The 21,071-nt window shown below is 42.1% G+C and overlaps 1 protein-coding gene and 1 pseudogene across 1 annotated transcript in view; one reads left to right on the forward strand and one right to left on the reverse strand.

The window, feature by feature from the left end:
• The window catches only part of LOC124789280 (fatty acyl-CoA reductase wat-like), a 243,661-nt gene that overhangs the window by 55,160 nt on the left and 167,430 nt on the right, over positions 1-21,071 (forward strand). The window lies entirely within an intron of this gene.
• Positions 2,012-2,129, reverse strand: LOC124790744 (annotated as a pseudogene).

Here is a 21,071-nt window from a genome sequence, read left to right on the forward strand (position 1 = left end):
GTCGAATTCATTTATGGAACACTCATTCCACGGTGCCTTTGACTCAACACTCATAGATACCGATAATCCTGTGCAGCTGTCGAACGAGGACGACTTGTGTACCTTAAGTCCTCGACGTAACCTGTCACTTGGAACCGATTCCATGTTCGCACAACATCACTTTGACTCCTGTGCACGCATCGAGCAAATGGCCTGGTTGACAAACCACCCGAGAGTAACGTAATGATGCAGGCTCGATCTTTGATCGCGACGGTCCTTCGTGGCAGGATGGAATTTCAGTCTACTCTTCCACATACGTCTCACGCGTTTCTGCAAGTGCTTTACTTTCCACTGCAAGGCTGTAATCTGTTCAATGCGGCATTCTACTTGTACGCAGCGTTCATTGTAACTGTGTGTGTGCTTACAAATGGCGTAAGGGGTGACCTCCTGATCAATACATGAGCAGTTACAGTAGCGACACACCTGCACGCTATAACGGACTGATGCAAACTTTTGTTGGTTGTGTAAACAGCAGCCCCAGTCTCCGAAGTGGTCACAGTTCTGAAGTAGTAGTTCCATTTAACACTTAGGATCAGATGGATTAAACATACAGCAAACTGTCCTATAGGTGTTTGCACTGCGTGCTAGTTCGGAAGGAAGGAAAGAAGTTTAGAGTTCAACGTCCCCGTCAACATTTACATCATTAGAGACGGAGAACAAACTCGGAATGTTTCAAGGAAAGGGAATGAAATCGGCCTTATTCTTTGAAAGGGACCATCCCGACATTTGCGTGGAGTGATTTAACTAAATCACGGAACACCTGAATTTGGATGACCAGACGCAGATCCGAACGGTTGGCTCCCCGAATGGAAGTCCAATGTGCTAACCACTGAGCCACCTCGCTCGGTGCTAATTCAGTGAGACAGAAAGGATTTGTCACCCGCGCTCTGAAGATTCGATGTCAGCATTCTGATCAAAGTACTATGGCAGATCAATGATAGTTAAGCAAAAGTGCACTGAGTTAGCAGGAGTACCTACAGGGAGCCCATACTCTGAAGTGATTCGCGTAGCAGAGTTCAGCTCCTGAAATAACTGAAATTTCTAGATATACTTACAGATACCAGAGCCATTCACGGTTTCGATAAAACTAAATAGTATTTCTAGACTTTATATTCGTTTAAGAATACAAAGAAAAAAGTCATATTGCTCCCAGGCTAATACAAATCTTTTGATCAGACGCTTCTTTGGTAGCCTGTGTGTCAGTTTAGCTGCGTATTTTATCAAGCAGCTTATCATTTTGCCTCCAGACACCGTTCCACCAGGAATTGAACCGGAACCCTCCGTGTTAATGGCCAACTTCGGTAACCGCTAGAACACGGAAAGTGATTAGCAAACTAGAGAACTACATCTGTATCATTAACGATAAACAAACTTCTTTTTAGAATATTACGCATCTTTATCTTTTCGTTTTTTCATGGTATTGTAATCGAGTTTCAGGTAGCCTTATTATTTCTTAAAATGTGTTATCTTGAAACACAGCATGAAAGACCTAAATTGTTGTGTGAATTCGTAGTGTTACACTGTCTTTGGACATCAATACAATAAATGTAGTCAGTGTGGTCACCACAGACAGTTGAACTATCAGCCTTGAACCATGTTGGTGTAAGAACCTATGTTTTGTTATGTAGCCATGTGTGTAACAATTCCGTCTGATTTTGTAAATGTATAATCTCCAACAGGCAGGATTAAAAATACTGTTATAATCGTCGAAACGAATTCAGTTTTCCATAACCGATAAATGTTTCAGATAACGAAATACGAAGTAAATTATTGGAAAACTGAAATAGGTAATAAAAAGGAAAGCACTCTGTCTTCAGGCCACGAGAGACCTCGGTGGAGGATGCGGACAGGAGGGGCGTGGGGTCATCACACCGCTCTCCCGGTCGTAAGATGGTATTCTTGACCGAAGCTACTAGTATTCGGTCGAGCAGCTCCTCAATTGGCATCACGAGGCTGAGTGCACCCCGAAAAATGGCAACAGCGCATGGCGGCCTGGATGGTCACCCATCCAAGTGCCGACCACGCCCGACAGTGCTTAACTTCGGTGATCTCACGGGAACCGGTGTATCCACTGCGGCAAGGCCGTTGCTGAAAAAAAGTAATAACGTGGTAATATAGTCTCATGTTCACAATTATAACCATTGCCCATAATGCGTTAAACCAACACAAAAATCAGTGACAAAAAAACTGTCACCTTCATAACACAGTTCTCAAATTAATTAGAATTTGTCATACATACGAAAAGCTGTTGTATTAAGCGCTGGGTAACTGGTAAAGACTTAACAGTAACAGCTGTTATATGAAAGTGCCATAGTTATTGTAACAGCAGGTAACATACAGTCATTCCATAATGATATTTCGTCCAAGGAGTCACAGTGGCTAAGACGATATTATTGCTATCACGAACAGTTCTCTTCGCATCTCCATTCGGCGACTCTTATTTGGAAAGCATATGTTTTTTTTTAAAAAAAATCACGATGTACTGAATACCTGGTTGGTTCCTTCAATTATGTGACAGTTAATTCCTTCGTCTAACTTTTTCAACCGAATTATTACCGTGTCCTTAACCATGTTTACGTCCATATTCCCTTATTTTATAAGTGTACGAGTGACCTCGGTTACCAGTCTCTTGACTTCGAAATTCACTTTTATGCTATTTTACAAGTTGTAGAGTAAGGGAAGAGTTCTGTCATACGTCTGTCGTTTCATTATAAGGTCATTTTGCTCCTTCAAGCACTGTTTTGTTGACTGGTTTGTATTATTTGGTTTCGTGCTTATAAATACGAAATGTTCACTTGATCAGCAGCGTTCAGGTATCTTCCTCTCGTAAACGTTTAGTGTTGTGTCTTAAGTGCTACATTTTTCTGTTGGCAATGGTGATGAGTGCATTTGTCTAGTATACTGCTAATGATGATGAAATAGGTCAGAGACACAGTGAAACCTACTCTTCCAGACGAAAACAGGGCGGTCGGCCATCCTTATCCAGTGGACAAAACACAATCAACCATATCACATGCCTTCACCAAACGAAGCTGCAAGCAGGTTTGGGATGTAACCCAGCAAGTTGGCCTGTTAACGATACACATTTCACCACTACCAGGGCATAACACTCGACACGTCCGTGCTGTTCGGCACTGCGTCAGTGTGTGTTAAAGTCTCGATTTCCTATGATGCTGAGTAAGAGGTAAACATATCATCAGGCACATATACCACAGGTCTCCTCCCACACAAACGACCTCCAAGAAGGCTTCTTCGCACCGTACATAAGCATACAAGTCGACAGTATGACGTCTACATGCAAACTGTTTCAAGTTGCACATCTTATTTGTCAAAAGCTAACACCAGAGGCTTTTTATCAGCGTTAGCACTCCACTGCCGCGGAAGGTAAATACTGAGCGCCCTTGTAACCTCACATAGTTATTGTCTTGCATTCTACTTTCACTTGTAGTCCACTGCAGGTCATAATAGTAATGCTACTTGAAAAACTGTATTGACCATTCTCAGTAAACGATACAACATGCAATCTATTTTATGTAAATGTTCACCAACTTTGAACGGAAGGTCGCAAGTACAGAAACTATAAAAGTGTGGCAGCATCATGGGATTTTAATGTACCAAATACTACGCAATGGTTGTTGTGTCTATTATGTTTCTTTTTACGGTATATACATCTATACTCTGATATGACAGTAAAGATCATGACAGAGATACTTCCTGTTGCACCGTACCTAACATATTTTTGAAATTCAGTACACGTCTGTGCGAAATATTACTTATTAAATTTTAATATACGGTCCTCGTATGTGCGTGGTTGAAGAGTGTACCAGCTTTCACCATTAACACCGTTTCATTGAAATTTCTAAAGTACACTCCTGGAAATGGAAAAAAGAACACATTGACACCGGTGTGTCAGACCCACCATACTTGCTGCGGACACTGCGAGAGGGCTGTACAAGCAATGATCACACGCACGGCACAGCGGACACACCAGGAACCGCGGTGTTGGCCGTCGAATGGCGCTAGCTGCGCAGCATTTGTGCACCGCCGCAGTCAGTGTCAGCCAGTTTGCCGTGGCATACGGAGCTCCATCGCAGTCTTTAACACTGGTAGCATGCCGCGACAGCGTGGACGTGAACCGTATGTGCAGTTGACGGACTTTGAGCGAGGGCGTATAGTGGGCATGCGGGAGGCCGGGTGGACGTACCGCCGAATTGCTCAACACGTGGGGCGTGAGGTCTCCACAGTACATCGATGTTGTCGCCAGCGGTCGGCGGAAGGTGCACGTGCCCGTCGACCTGGGACCGGACCGCAGCGACGCACGGATGCACGCCAAGACCGTAGGATCCTACGCAGTGCCATAGGGGACCGCACCGCCACTTCCCAGCAAATTAGGGACACTGTTGCTCCTGGGGTATCGGCGAGGACCATTCGCAACCGTCTCCATGAAGCTGGGCTACGGTCCCGCACACCGTTAGGCCGTCTTCCGCTCACGCCCCAACATCGTGCAGCCCGCCTCCAGTGGTGTCGCGACAGGCGTGAATGGAGGGACGAATGGAGACGTGTCGTCTTCAACGATGAGAGTCGCTTCTGCCTTGGTGTCAATGATGGTCGTATGCGTGTTTGGCGCCGTGCAGGTGAGCGCCACAATCAGGACTGCATACGACCGAGGCACACAGGGCCAACACCCGGCATCATGGTGTGGGGAGCGATCTCCTACACTGGCCGTACACCACTGGTGATAGTCGAGGGGACACTGAATAGTGCACGGTACATCCAAACCGTCATCGAACCCATCGTTCTACCATTCCTAGACCGGCAAGGGAACTTGCTGTTCCAACAGGACAATGCACGTCCGCATGTATCCCGTGCCACCCAACGTGCTCTAGAAGGTGTAAGTCAACTACCCTGGCCAGCAAGATCTCCGGATCTGTCCCCCATTGAGCATGTTTGGGACTGGATGAAGCGTCGTCTCACGCGGTCTGCACGTCCAGCACGAACGCTGGTCCAACTGAGGCGCCAGGTGGAAATGGCATGGCAAGCCGTTCCACAGGACTACATCCAGCATCTCTACGATCGTCTCCATAGGAGAATAGCAGCCTGCATTGCTGCGAAAGGTGGATATACACTGTACTAGTGCCGACATTGTGCATGCTCTGTTGCCTGTGTCTATGTGCCTGTGGTTCTGTCAGTGTGATCATGTGATGTATCTGACCCCAGGAATGTGTCAATGACACATTCACGGTGTTCTTATTTCAATTTCCAGGAGTGTATATTTCCGCTATATCTTAAACATATTCCTATATTCTTTTTATCACTTCCTATTCGTCATACTTCCTTTAACGCGCAAGCAAGGATGTGGCAATTCACTTTGTCCTTGTATGTATACATTCGTTCTCCTCTATTGGTCCAATTCGATATAGAACCCATATAATGTCTGTTTCCCATATAGTTGAACAGTGTTCCAGCATAGCCTGTAGATAAATTTTACAAGCGGTCTTAATCGCAGTTCCTCTGCAATTTACCAGTATTCTATCTACGACTTATACTATACGATCGTTTTACTTAACATCGCACTCAATTACTCCAGAAACTTTGATGAATACAGTGATGGCTCATTCGTAAATGTACATGTTATTAATTTTTTTATGTTTTGTGATTTACAATTCATTTAGTTTCTCTATATTTAAAACTAATAGTCAATATTCGTAAGATTTTGGCATTTTGTCAGTATCTGATTCGACATTACTTTGGTTTCATTTTACATCAGTTATTCCAAGATAACTATCCCCTTTGTCATTACTAATAACAGAAATAACAGTTTTTGTGGATAAAGCGCAATATTCTCCCTCCCAAGAAATTTTCAGTCTTTAGGATAATATCTCGCGCGGTATTGTTTTCTTCTTGGAACGAAATTTTTTCGATGTAAAGTAGTACAGAATTCATGAGGTTACGCCCATCCATGGCTCTCAGGATATCCTATTGTGCGTTTGATACCAGCTTTATTTCCAGAAACTATTGAAGTTGCCATGAAGATGGTCATTAACTTCCTGGCAGGCCATTACTATTGAACCTAGAATGTGTTAGACAGTTGTACTATACATCAAGAATATGGGATGGTAGTTCTGTTTGTTAATTAGTTACATGTTCTATGGATCATTTTGCACGATAGATCGTAATGATTTTACATTTTACGTTCACATAGCAAATTAATTTTTACATAAAGTTACATTCTGAACATTTCTATATTTTTTCCGTTTTTTACAAATTAAAAAAAGTAATACAGATGTGAGTTAGTAATTTCTACCCTCCACCTTTTACACATTACTATAATAGAAATTCTTCTACGGAATAGAAGAAGCTGTCAAGGAGAAACTTTCTCAGTTTGTTATCAAATTTAGCTGTGCTGTCTGTCAGATAGTGTTAAAAAATTTTTGTTGTAGCATTGTGCAGCCCTTTTTGTGCTAAAGACAACCTTAATGTGGAGTAACGAATGTCATTTTTCCTTCCGGTATTGTAGTTGTGTACTTCATTGTTCTTTTTTAACTGTAGTGGATTATTTACAACAAACCTCACGAGGGAATACATACACTGAGAAGCAATAGTCAGAATGCCCAACTCCTTAAACAGATCGTAGGTGAGCCTCACATATAATTCTTATATCACGATTTTGCGCACTGAGAACTTTGAGTTACCCCAGAACAATATTCCATATGACACTATTGATGAAAACATGCAAAATATGTAAATTTACTTATTTGTCACTCCCCAAGATTTGCAATGATTCTAAGCACAAATGTGGCTGACTAAGTTGTTTTAGGAGTTCCAAAATGTGTTTTCTCCAATTTCAATTCTCATCAATATGGACCCCTAAAGATTTTGAAGTTTGCGCCCTATCTATTATTTCCTCACCATGTGTTTCACTTATCGGTGGGGTAGTACCTGTAGATGTACAGAGCTGAATATGTTGTGTCTTTTCAAAATTGACGGTGAACTTTATCTGCCATTTCTTCTGTTTCTGTGTGTATGCTTGGATTGATTTCAATACTAGTGTCATCTGCAAAAAGAACTAATTGCGTTTGCTGTATACTAGGCGGCAGTTCGTTTACACGTGTGAGTAACAGTAGTGAACCTAAGATTGATTTCTACCCAGTCAGAATTATGTCTCAGGACTATATTGCTTGACTGACTGAGTACAACTTCCTGCATTCTTTTGGTTAGATGTGACACTGTCCATTGGTTGCTGTAAGATCAGTTTCGCAAAACATCAATTTATCTAGGAGAATACTATGATTCACACAGCCTTAGCGAGGTCGCTGATAATACCAACCGGCGCTATTTTATTATTTAATGCTTATTAAATCTGGGGAGTGGACGTGTAAATGTCATTCTCAGGAGAGCAACCGTTCTGAAACCCAGACTGTAATTTGCTAAGGATACTAGTGTTGCTAACGTGAGATACTACCTTTTTAAAAGCGTTGGAGAATGATGTCAGCAATGAAATCGACCGGTAGTTACTGACATATCTCTTATCGCCTTTCTTAAATAGGGGATTGACAACGGCATATTTTTCTCTCTCTCTGGAAAAAATCTTGAGTTAATGATGCATTACATATTCCAGATACGACTGGGCTTATTACAAGGGTACAAATTTTTAGTACAGTACTGGAAACTCTATCAAAACCAGATTAGCTCTTATTGTTGGAAAATGTATAATTTTCTTAATTTCAGAAGTAGACGTTGGTGAGACATTCATAAGATCGAATTTTAAGAAAGTTCCAATTTCAACAAACTGCTGTGATTTTCTCTTGAACTGTTTGTCCCTATGCTTTTTACTATAATCAAGAAATGATTATTAAATCCATTTGGTACCTGTAGCTCATCATTTATAGCCCTTCCACTCAGTTCAATAGTGGTGTCTCTTTCTGTGACTACTTTCCTGTCTCCCATTTAGTCTCGTTCTGTGGGTAGTCGTCCTGTCTCTTGTTTCACTACATTCCATGTAACTTTAAGTCTGTTGTCGGAAGTACTGATTTCGACATTATGTGCATGTTCATTCATTTTTAATAACCTTTCTGAGCAATTTTGAGTAGTTTTTTTAGTGTACATCTACTGCAGATCCCTGCTCGTTCTTGTCAAAAGATACATTTCCCTTTTCCTTCCACAATATACTTTAATCCTTCTAGCGATCTGGTTTTTTTCCCTGACTGTTTAGTGTCCTTTCTGACTAGCTTATAATGAAATATATTTTCAAATAATTATATGAATTTATCATGAAACAGATTAAATTTTATGTTAGCATTTGGTTCATTATAAATTACGTCCCTTGTCAGCTCTTGTAAACTATTCTTAAAAACATTTGTCCTGGAGTCATTAATTATTTTAACTGATTTCTACTGAGGAGTATCCATACTGTAAGGCGCCATGTTATTAATCATAACGAAATGTGCATCATGATCAGAGAGAACATTTGTTACTGGGTAAACAGTTATTTTCATACTTTGAGCTTCATCAACGGAACATTATCAATTAGGGTCCCTAGAGTCTTTATCCACCCGTGTTGGAAAATTAATTATCGACAACAAATTTTAGGATCCAAATAAGGTTTCCAAGGTAATTTGTCCTATCATAATCCTTTGCAAAATCTGCATTCAAGTCGCTACAGTTTATTGATAGTGGATCTAATCAATAGTGACAGTTCTCCGTGCATGCGGCTTGTGTTTAAAAATAGAGCAAATTTTCAGAACTCGATAGGGACGTCTTAGAGTCTTCATACGTAGCCTTCTTTATATTGTTGGTACGATGAGAGAGAGCAGGCGCGCCCGTTTTGCGTGTGTGTGTGTGTGTGTTTCTTCTGGCTCTGAAACAAGCACTTTCAGAAACGCAAAGGAAGACAATCACACAAAAGCAGTTTTACCACACATAATACTTTCTCAACGGTGAAAGAATTAGTTAACAGCATTTCCGATGAGATGTCCCGAGAAAGATCTACCTCTTATTCTGGTGAAGCTCTCTCAGTTGTGACGCGTGTCGTGAATAAAATAAGATTATAAGAACTAAACGGTGGTGCTGAGAAAAAGCTGTGAAATCAGTAATTTCTCATCCTAGCAGAAAATTGTTTACCTAAACCATTACAGAGATACGGAATGCTATTGCTCATTGCAGCTCCTGAGTGTTTACTACTTGAGAGTAAAAACATTCGTTTCAGAAAGTTCTGGGAAGAATTAGACTGTCACTGTTACTACGCGTGGAAATATTTTGTGATGTAACACGAATGTTTATTAGCGTTGAGAAACAAGGAGTGACGCGGCTACGTACCGTGGTAAATGCTGGTCGACTCCTGTCTCTTATGTCTTACTCCGTTATTGTGATTCCTAAATCAGTATCTATACCTCTAATACGATAATCAACATATCGCGGGGTGCGGTGAACGGCGGATAATAGGCGTGATATACAAATATTATTTAGCCCCTTCCAGTCGCATTCACGAAATTCTGCAAGATGAACATTTGTCCGTGTAAGTCGCGATTTCTCTAATTTTATCGACATTGTCATCTCGTGAGATATATTTGGAAGAAAATAATACGTTTCTTGATTTATCTTGAAATATATTAACTTGACATCATAATCATAAATTTTTATGCCATTTATTACGCCTTTCTTCCAACAACCCTAGCTGAATCAACAAATCCGAAATGTAAGTGCTTTACTCATCTTTCACTTTTCTCTCCCTCTAAGAATCCACGAAACAAGAAGTACTTCTCTCTCTCTTTCTCTCTCCCTCCCACCCTCCCTCCCTCCCCCTCAACACAAACACATAGTGTACCATACTGATGGGTAATTCTCAGGAATCATGCAAATAAATTTTATGCGAGCATTAATTTCTCTTTCTTATCCTCCCTTGAAAGAATCAGTTTAGAATCTATCTTTCAAACATCTATATTACACAGAGTGTTTCAGAAATAAGCACAAAATTTTTGTGGGATGGTAGGCTCGGTATAGACAAGCATTTTAAGTGCACGAACATGGGGTCTGTGACTCGTAGATAGTGCGCTAGGCACCGCCAAAGCGCATTCGCCTTGCCTGGAGGAAACACCACTCGAAGTGTGCGACACTCTCTTGATGGCACAGCTCAAGCCGTCGGACCACGGAACGGCGGATATTGGGTATGTTCTGGTGGCTTAATCTAGGACGCCTGCTGCTGCAACAGCAATTCGAGCTACGAGTTCTTCCATAATGTCGGCCGGTGTGGCCGAGCGATTCTAGGCGCTTCAGTCTGGAACCGCGCAACCCCTACGGTCGCAGGTTCGAATCCTGCCTCGGGCATGGATGTGTGTGCTGTCCTTAGGTGAGTTAGGCATAAGTAGTTCTAAATTCTAGGGGATTAATGACCTCAGATGTTAAGTCCCATAGTGCTCAGAGCCATTTGAACCATCTTCCATAGTGTTTACAGGACTTTGATACATAAGTGCCTTCAAGTGCTTTCAAAGATAAAAATCAGTTGGTGTGAGATCCGGGTATCTTGCAGGCCATTGAACTGGTCCATTACGTCCAATCCAGAGTCCAGGCTATTCTCTGTACAAGAGTCTTCTTACTTGATTTGTAAAATGGGGAGGTGCCCCATCATTCTAGAAAAACATTAGTCTTCTGGTTTGAAGCGGCACATCTTCGAGAAAACCAGGATGTACGTGTTCGAGAAATACGTGGTAAACACGACCAGTTAGAAGATGTGGAAAAATGTTAGCCTCGACAACTTGGTTGTTAATAATTCCAACCCAAAGATTAACTGAAAATCGTTCCTAAAAATGGCGGAAACCGTATCTCGAGGATTTTCATTAGGATAGACATAGGAGTTACGACTTTTGAACATTCTTTCGTGGGTGAAAGTCGATTCATCAGGCCACAGAACAACGTTTGCGAAGTCGAGAGTTCCCATTATTTGCCAGAAAAACCATACGGCATAGTCGTTGACGGTGATCATCATAAAGAGTTCTCCAAACACGGCTAGCTCCGGCATTTAGAGCATGAACAACGGAGCGTACGCTATCTGAAGGATTGTCTAACATTTGTAATGCTAGTTTCTCGAAACCACGATTGTGAACACTCCGTGGTCGACCGCGCGCAATGAAATCTCTGATGTGCCCCTTTCACTGGGACAACGATCCACAGCAGCAAATATTCTTTGATTTGGTATTCATCTGTTTGGATGACGTTCTGTGTACAAACGCCGTGCTCCTTCCGTAGATCCTGCTGCACCAAAGGCGTGTCTGCAAGTTGGTTTCATCAAACCTTTCATGTCCTCCGCATGATAACACAGAGTCAACAAACTTTTTACATTCGCAAGTGCATACAATTGTTCCATAACACACTACTTTACCTTTGGTACAACACTTGATTACGAATTAAGTTGAGGTGGAAGCGAAGTACACAGACAACAGCTCACTTCCGAATGAAGATGAAGATAACTAGAACAGTGTTTCCTCGTTAGGGCACGGGCACCAGTGACACTAGACATCCAAACTTACGTGAACGTACCGCCGGTAATGACACTACCAGACGGACCGATGACTCTTTGAGGTCGCCTACTGTCGTAAATATGCTTCAGCGATGCCATGTCCGTGTACTTAAAATAATTGTCTATATCCAACCTATCATCACACAAAAAATAGTGTATTTATTTCTGAAACGCCCAAAATAGTCACATCTCCTTACGGCACTCCAAACGATATATTTAACATACTACTACCAGCGGTTTCCGACGATAACTGTTTTGAATAACATCAGAATCTGGTTATTTGAATGTAAGTTGCAAGTTTTTCGAAGTGAAAACTCTATATGTCTTTTTGTATTTCACAGGAATTTAACACTCCTTCGACTTTGTATGAGCCTGTTTATCAGTAACTTCATTCTCCAGATAATCCGTACCTTTTCTGAATAGTAGCGACATGCACAGTCTTAGAACTCTTTAGTAATGTACTAAGGATGTAAAACGTCTAAACAGCCACGGAAATACTGCGTGTTGAAAATGTGGTTTCACATGGATAACGTTTTTCATACCGCCGACGAATTCTTGAATAGCAATAAGTAACCATTTAAACTTGTTTGAATGGTAGTTAGGTTTATGAACAGTTGGATAAAATTTGTACTGCTGTAGCGTACCATAATGATAACATATGTGTAGCTGTCGCGTAGATAACAATTCTTGTGAATATAATCGAAATATCAAACTAGAGTCACCTGAATGAAATTTAGACGATAAATATGGAAAGTATTAGCAAATCCGAACTGTAGTACAGCTACAGTAACTTCTAGACCCTCATTAACAGGATGAGTTGCTGATCAGCTCGAGAAGACAGCTCACATTTACTGTAACCCTCTGCGAAAATAGAGAGCACCCTGATTAGAACAATAGGGTTCTTCACTGTTCAGCATCAAGCAGTACAACCACTCGGTCCAGTCACATTTATGTGAGTACCACATAAGTTCGACGTCAGCATGCAGTAGCCATTCACGCACGGCAGGTTGTAGCACTAGCAGTGGGGGGTATATGAAGCGTGTCGGTGAGAGGACAGTGCAGTAGTTATCGTAATGCGGAAACGTCCACAAGGGCATGAGAATTGGCTTTCGGGCCAAGGGTTGAAGCATTTCCGAAATGGCTAAATATGTAAACTGATCGTCTGCCGCCATGTTTAAAATGTAATGATGCATGGCAAACTGGCGCTATCCAAAACCGGCACACAAGGAACTGTGGTGCACCATGAGCCACTGTTGGTAGGGGTAAACAACGTCTGTGGTGAATGTGTACGGGCGAACAGACGGGAAACTGTTGAGCAACAGACTGCCCATACCAACCGAGGGGCTACCAACAGTGTCTCATTAACGGCCGTTCGGCGAACGTTGCTGCATATGGGCCTCAGCAGTAGGCGCCTGGCTCACGCACCCACGCTGAATGCCGTTCAACGGCGACGAAGACTGAAATTCGCACGCCAGTTGGACGAGCAGTGAGTGGTGACAGAGGGACTATTCAGATGAATCGTGCGTTTTATGCTCCATCGGATGGATGGCCGCTGGCGTGTAAGGCGTGAAATGTCTGAAAGTAAACACACTGCATCCATCGCCAGAATGATCCAGGTCGGAGGAGGGAGCGTTATGGTCTGGGAAATGTTTTCGTAGCACTCCCTCGGTGATCTCGTCATTCTAGAAGGCACAATGGATCAACGGACGTGTGCCTGTATTCTTGAGGACCATGTTCACCCACACATACAGTTTGTTTTTCCTCGAACACGATGGCATCTATCAGCATAACAATGCGACGTGTCACACGTGTCACACGTGTTTCGAAGAGTAACAGGATGAGTTTAACGTAGTCCCCTGACCACCAAACTCTCCAGATTTAAACCCAATCGAGAACCTGTGGGGCCACCGCAAAACTGCTGTTCGCGTCATGGATCCTGCATCAAGAAACTCGGCTGAGCACAGCACTGGAGTCAGCATGGCTTCATATTCCTGTCTGTACTTCCCAGACTGACTCCCTTCCCGCACGACTCGCAGCGGACCACGACGCAAGAGATGGTTATTCGGGCTTTTGACGGGTTGCCGCATTAGTGTCACGAGACAGTGTAGTAACGCTCCGAATTCAACACCTGGATACGCGCTGAATCGGGACTGTTTCTTTTCGTTGCTCCCCCTATTTCAAACGAGTTATCGCACGTGGCAGGTATTGGGTGAACTGAAACTATTTCCAGACTCCTTCGGTAATGCCATCGGATGAGGTCGATGGGTACCGGAAGGTAAGAATTTGTAGAAATAAACCCATACAAAAGACTTCACTACTAAGAAATTAACATTTCACTTTACTCAAGCGTTCGTAGCACCTGCTGATCAACAACGTTAGCGGTCGTAAAAAATTGATTTGTGTATGCCCTAGCATTGAACAATCAAACTGCTTAAAGAAATGCAAATTGCCGTAGAAACAAGTGTAAAGCAAAAACTAACTGGAACAAATACACTGGTTAATGCCGAGCAGATAAGTAATACGCGTTCTCGTTGCTAGTCCAACAGGTTAGGCAGAACCTTGAGACTCAGTAATTTCAAGGCAGTTTGGTATTTTTTCCCTTTTTTCTTGTCAACAGGAAAACAGACTAATCAAGGTAGAGAAAATGAGTTCTCCCAAAATTCATCTTAAGTAGAAATTCATTCTGAAATGTGTAGGTACAAGTTATCTTTCAAGTTCACGAATCGAAGGTATTCATAACTTTCGTGTAAATTTGTGATAGGTCTCTGTTCTACGGTCTCGTCCGCCCCTAATGTTATCATGCTGTGAACAGAGTATTACACCAGATCATAGGATAATTCACTGTTGCTTTCAAGTTTCATTTGTGTAAAAAGAAAGGACGACGAACCATGCTAAGTTCATGGTTTCTGTGGTGTCCCTAAATCATTATTGGCAAGCGCCGAGATGGGTCTGCCGTGGCAGATTTTTCTGTCAGATCTCTGTCTAATCCAAATTTATGCTCAGTTTATAATTAAGTCGTCGCAGCTGGAAAAATTAGCCGTAAAGATGAAATGTACTTGCCTTTCCAGCCGAGAAGACATTCGTAGAAAAATCTTTCCTGCCATTCCTTTTCATGGACAGTATGTCACGAGAAAGTCTGCAAACCATTGTACATTTCCTGGCACAGGAGACATGACACTTTAGCGTTTATTAGGGTTTCTTCTCGTTCCATTCACGTATGGAAAGCGAGAAGGGTGACTGATTAAATACCTCTGTGCGCACTATAATTAGTTTAATCTTGTCTTGCAATCCCTCCAAGAGGGATACGTAGGATGCTGTTGTATGTTTATAGATTCATCACTTAAAGCTGATTCTTGAAACTTACTAAGCAGGCCTTCACGGGATCTTTGTGTCTCCCTTAAAGCGTTGGCCAGTTCAATTGCTCAGAATCTCCGCGGCGCTCTCTCATAGGTCAAACAAACCTGTGACCATTCGTGCTGCGCTTCTTCGTTTACGCTCAATATCCACAGTTTGTCCTATTTCGCACTGTCCCACATCTTTCAGCAATATTCTGTGTCGCACAAATGTTTTGTAAGAAATCTCCTCCGTTGTCTAATTGCATTACTATAATACTGATTCCAATTTTTTAGATTTCCAGACGGCTTTTGATACCGTTCCTCACAAGCGATTTCTAATTACTTTGCGTGGCTGTGGAATATCCTCTCAGTAGTCTGACTATATTCGTGTTTTCCTGTCAGAAGGGTCACAAATCGTAATAAGTCATCGGGTAATATCTGGCGTTCCCGATCTACATAAACGATTTAGGAGACAATCTGGGCAGCCCTCTCAGATTGTTTGCAGATGACGCTGCCATTTGCGGTCATGATGATCAAAATTAATTCCAAAATGATTTAGACAATACATCTGTATGACGTAAAATGTGGAAATTTAAATAAGAAAAGTGTAAAGCCATCCACATGAGCACTAAAAGGAATCCGGTACACATCAGTTACAGGATAAATCACACAAATCTAAAGGCTGTAAAAACAACTAAATACTTACGGATTACAATTACGAATTACTGAAACTGGAATGATCACATAGACAATGTTGTGGGGAAAGCCAACCAAAGATTACGAGATATTGGCAGAACAGTTAGAAAATGTAACAGGTCTTCTAAAGAGACTGCTTACACTACGCTTGTCCTCCCCCTTCTGGATTACTGCTGTGCGGTATGGAATCCACATCGGATAGAATTTACGGAGGAAATCGGAAAACTTCAGAAAAGGGTAGTTCGTTTTGTATTATGGCTAAATAAGTGAGAGAGTGTCAGGGGCATGTGATACACGAATTGGGGTGTCAGTCATTAAAACAAAGGCGTTTTTCGCTGCGACATGACCTTCTCATGAAATCTCAATCACCAAATTTCTCGTCAGCATGTGAAAATATTTTGTAGACGTCCGTTTGCATAGGGAGCACTATCATCAAAATAAAATAAGAGAAATCAGAGCTCGCGCGGAAAGATAAGTGTTCGTTTTTCCCACTCGCTGTTCGAGAGTAGAACGGTAGAGACGTAGCTTAAAGAACCTTCTGTCAGGCACTTAGCCGTGAATTGCAGAGTAGTAATGGGGGTGTAGATGTAGATGTAATATTCTAGCAATGAACCGAGTTCCGGCATCTGCTTTACCAACGACTGATCCTTTCTATTCCCATTTAATATTCATGAAAATTTTTACATCCTAATCATCGTATTTAAACATCACGTTAGGCCACCCTGATTTAGCTTCTTTATGGACCACCTAGATCACATCAGGAGAATAATATTCGATAAGACACCCCCTAAATTTTTTCACTAGCATTGGTCAATTCGAAACAGTGTTCACCCTCTGCTGATGTCAGTGTTGGCGCACTTCTAAGAGCTTTCTTCCTTGCTTTGAGCCAAGGGCACAAGAAGTACACACAGAAGTAAAGCACCACATGTGAGGCAACAGCAGGAATGAAACGAAGTAGCCTGCTGCGGGGCTAGTAATCAACCAACGCCAGATCTGTGGAAATTAAAACATAAGACGCCAAATAATTCTGATATCTACGTGGAACGTTTGAAGAAGAAATTACTTTTTTTTCTAAAACACAAGGATATATTCTAAAGAAACTGCACACTCAGAATAAAACTTTGCAGTTACGATCAGTCACACAATCTAATAAAAAACAAAATTATTTACGAAAAAGAAAGTAATGGACAGTTATATGTCTATTTTAACAACATTTAAAATAGCAGGCATACGAAGAAAATAGTGGTCTCTCCTTGATCAGTAATAAATGGACTACAAAGCCATAAGCATATAATAGAGAGGGAATTACTCAGCTTACTTTGATTTAACACTGTTATTCCATAATATGCTTCTTAAAAAATACTTCAAATTTTCTCCTAAGAGACGGAATCTCTGCGATGAGGCGCTGTGGAGCGGACTTTGCCGATCGACTGCTGTTATGCTTTGCTCAAGGCATCATTGGACGTCTATTTTGTCATCAGTCTTCGATCCACCACGAGTTTCTCTCCTATACCAACGCCTTCAAATTAGAGTAGCACATGCACACAACGTTCTGAGTTATTTGTTGGATATATTCTAATATCCGTTCTCTCCTTCAGTGTTTAGTCCCTACACCTCCCTCTAGTTACTACCTGATGTCTTAACAAATGTCCCATCACCCTCTCCCTTCTTCTAGTCACAGTTTTCCACCTGTTCTTTTCTTTACCGATTCTGCGGAGAACATCCTCATTCTTTATCAGTTCTCCTAATTTTCAACATGCTTCTATAATACCACATCTCAAACGCTTCGATCCTCTTCTTTTCTGATATTCTCACAGTCCATGCTCCAAACGAACTTTCTCAGAAATTTCTTCCTCAAGTTAAGGCCGATTTTTTATACTAGCAGACGTCTTTTCGGCAGGAATACCTTCTTTGCCTGCCTTAGTCTGCTTTTGACGTCCTCCTGTAACGAGCTCCTCATCAGACCTTGAAGGCCCAAGGGTTGTCGACTGGTCGCAGTGTCACGTATTGCCATGAAGCGTCATGCGGATGCAGTATAGAAGAGCATGTGGTCAGCACACTACCCTCCCGACTGTTTTGCCGACTTTCCAGACCTGGAACCCGCTACTCTCAATCAAGTCGTTATTCAGTTGGTACCACTAGGCTCAGTGCACCCCGTACCACTTCTATCAAGGAAAAATGCTTGCCAGTACAGCGAATTTAACCCGGGTCTCTGGCATGGTGGCCGCCTACGCTGACCACTTAGCTACTGTGGCGGACTTACGTCCCCTTTACTTACTACAATAACACATGAGTGCTTTTTTGCATCCAGAGTATCAGAATTCCCCTTTATCTACTTTGTGGTCATCAATTTTTATGTTAAGCTCATCGCTAAAATTTCTGCTACTCCTGTTTCGCTTCGTCGGTTTTTGTTTCACCCTCAATCAATATTCAGTACTCATTGGACTATCCAACTGGTCAAGTCCTGTAATTCTTCTTCCATATCACTGAGGATAGCAATGTTATATGCGAATCTTTTTAATGATATCCTTTCACTTTGAATTTTAATCCCACTCATGAACATTTTCCTTATTTCCGCCATTGCTTCTTCGGCGTATAAATTGTCACTAAGGGCGAAGTACTACGCCCCTGTCTTCCACCCATTTTAATCCGAGCGCATCTATCTTGGTCTTCCACTCTTATTAGCCCTTCCTGATTTTTGTATGAAGAGGTATTTTTTTATACAAATGGGTATTTTTTTGTATAAAGGGTATATCATAGAACATTACTGTCCTGGCCATCAAAGTTTGCTTTTGCAAACTTGAGTCGCCATTTCTCCTACAGAAAGCCTGCATATCATTCGTGTGACGAAAATGAGTGCACCCCTTTCCACTCTACCCACGACGGGTGCTTTCGGGGTCAAAGCTGGATTCTCTGCCTGACAGTGAGGCAAGCTGACTACTCAGCTACTTTTATTATTGTTGTTGTTTCATTTAATGCATGGATTGGCTAGCTCGGTGCTGCTGTCTAGAAATGTGGTCCAAAAAATAACGTTACTCCTTAACGTCCCGTCGAAGACAATCTCGTCAGCGACGGAGCACGAGATCGGCTTGGACAAGAATGGGACGAGAAATCGGATGTTGCCATCCCATGGTTTGGGGTGAGCACAAAAAACCTGTATCTCAATGACCAGACGTGGATTTCAACTCCCGTCATGCAGAATAGGAGCGCAGAATCTCAACAAATCAGCCACAGTACTCAAAAAACACTCGACACTCAAATGGTGTTAATTACAAACTACTTATTCCTACCATAAAAGTAAATACTAATAAGTTTTTTTTTTACTCTTCATCTCCTGTTTCGCTCATTGTCTAGCCCATGTAGTGGTACATTTAGAGTAACAGTAATCTTCATTTAACGCTTTTACTTTTGTCAAACAGTTTTCATACATTTTTGGAATAATTCCGTACTGCCTGCAACTGTCTATTTTGGTTTATTTTTCAGCATCTTTGTGGCCTTGGGCCATTTTCAAGTACCTAGGTTAGCTTGTTGGCCATAGAATCAACAAAAAATTGCGTCGGAAAATATTGCCGTATCCGTATAGCGACTGGGTAAATAATACAGTCAAATAGCGGTATTTGATGGTGTACTGGTACTTCAGTGATGTGGATTTAGATTTTTTCAAGCTTGTAACTGATTTGTCTTGATCATTTCTTTCTCTTGGTACTAATCCTGTGCCGGCCGCTGGTGGCCGAGCGGTTCTGGCGCTACAGTCTGGAACTGCGCGACCGCTACGGTCGCGGGTTCGAATCCTGCCTCGGGCATGGATGTGTGTGTTGTCCTTAGGTTAGTTAGGTTTAAGTAGTTCTAAGTTCTAGGGTACTTATGACCTCAGCAGTTGAGTCCCATAGTGCTCAGAGCCATTTGAACCATTTTGAACTAATCCTGTTTTCTGCAATGACAAACGATATGCATTTGCTCATTGTTTTATGGCCAGATGCCATTGTTATAAACACATCCTCAATTTAATATAAGATGGAAATTTATATGCATATAAGCATGTCCATCTCTTCCGTATATAATGGTCTATTATAAAAGGGCTGTAATTTTTTGAGCACAGCCGTCACTCATTCTGGGAGATCAAAAATCTATTGTAACTTGTTGTAACTTGTTGTTTCAACGTATTTTCTTCCTACAGAATCAAAGAGATTATGTTAACATCGAAGCGCAGTGACTAATTATATTTGATATGTAAGGTAGTGTGAAGACCAACGCGTCAGCGAGAAAGGTGAAGAGAGGGAATACCAAGGAACGTGGTGAAGGGGAAAGCGTTGTCGGGTTTCGGGTGTTCCCCATCGTCGGTGGGATGGAAATTCCGACATATTCCCGCAGAGGTCAGCGAAGTAGCCTTGTGTTGCCACACCACCTGCCCGCAGCGACCAAGAACACGTGTCGGTCTGCTCTTAGCACACTACACGTCACGTTAAGCGCAGAGACAATGCCAACATTAATATTTTCGTAACGAGATTGCTATCTCTCTGTGTGTTCCTTTCTGTTGTCAGTTTCCTTTTGTCGGTGGCATAGTCTACCTCTCTGTTCACTCTCTCCTCTCAAACCCACAGCGCAGTGAGTTAAACAAACCTCTCAGGCAGGGGGAATGTAATGCTATGTAAGACGCTTGATCTCTTTGTTTTTCTGCATGTTGATGAGATTGTCGCAGTGACTAAGCCAACGTGGCGTTAGCAATTCCCTCCTTGCTGTGTTGCTGTTCAAAGTAACCAGTCAAATTTTTTTATTCCAGTCTTTGATCACAATATCAATTCTTTTGACGATGACCGGTTTCAGTCCATAATGACCATCCTCAGATCTTTTCTACACTATGTCCTAAGGTGATAAGGCCATAATGACATCGTCAAAACATATAAATGTAATCACCACAGCATCGTCACATAGATCTAAAATAAGGTGTAGAATAGGCCACAACGTTCACACAGTCATTGTTGCTTCATCACTGTACATTCAGATTTTATGTCTACGCTGGGAACGATCCAGTCAGCTGGAGTTTATTACAAACACAAAGAAACATTCTTGAACCTGGTGCACTGTCCTTGTGAAGAGTTTACTGTGTTCTTCACAAGGAGGAAGTATGTTTACAATCCACGTCAGCACATACTGCATTTGTAATTATGCACTGAGATGAGGCGGTCAGTTTGTAACTGCCGTCTGATTTAATTCAAACTTAGCTTGCTGCTCAGGCTTACGAGCGACCGAGCGAGGTGGCGCAGTGGTTAGCACACTGCACTCGCATTCTGGGGGACGACGGTTCAAACCCGTCTCCGGCCATCCTGATTTAGGTTTTCCGTGATTTTCCTAAATAGTTTCAGCCAAATGCCGGGATGGTTCCTTTGAAAGGGCACTGCCGATTTCCTTCCCCATCCTTCCCTAATCCGAGCTTGTGCTCCGTCTCTAATGACCTTGTTGTCGACGGCACGTTAAACACCAGACTCCTC

Source organism: Schistocerca piceifrons, chromosome 3, assembly GCF_021461385.2.
Source record: "Schistocerca piceifrons isolate TAMUIC-IGC-003096 chromosome 3, iqSchPice1.1, whole genome shotgun sequence".
Classification (NCBI taxonomy): Eukaryota; Metazoa; Arthropoda; class Insecta; order Orthoptera; family Acrididae; genus Schistocerca; species Schistocerca piceifrons.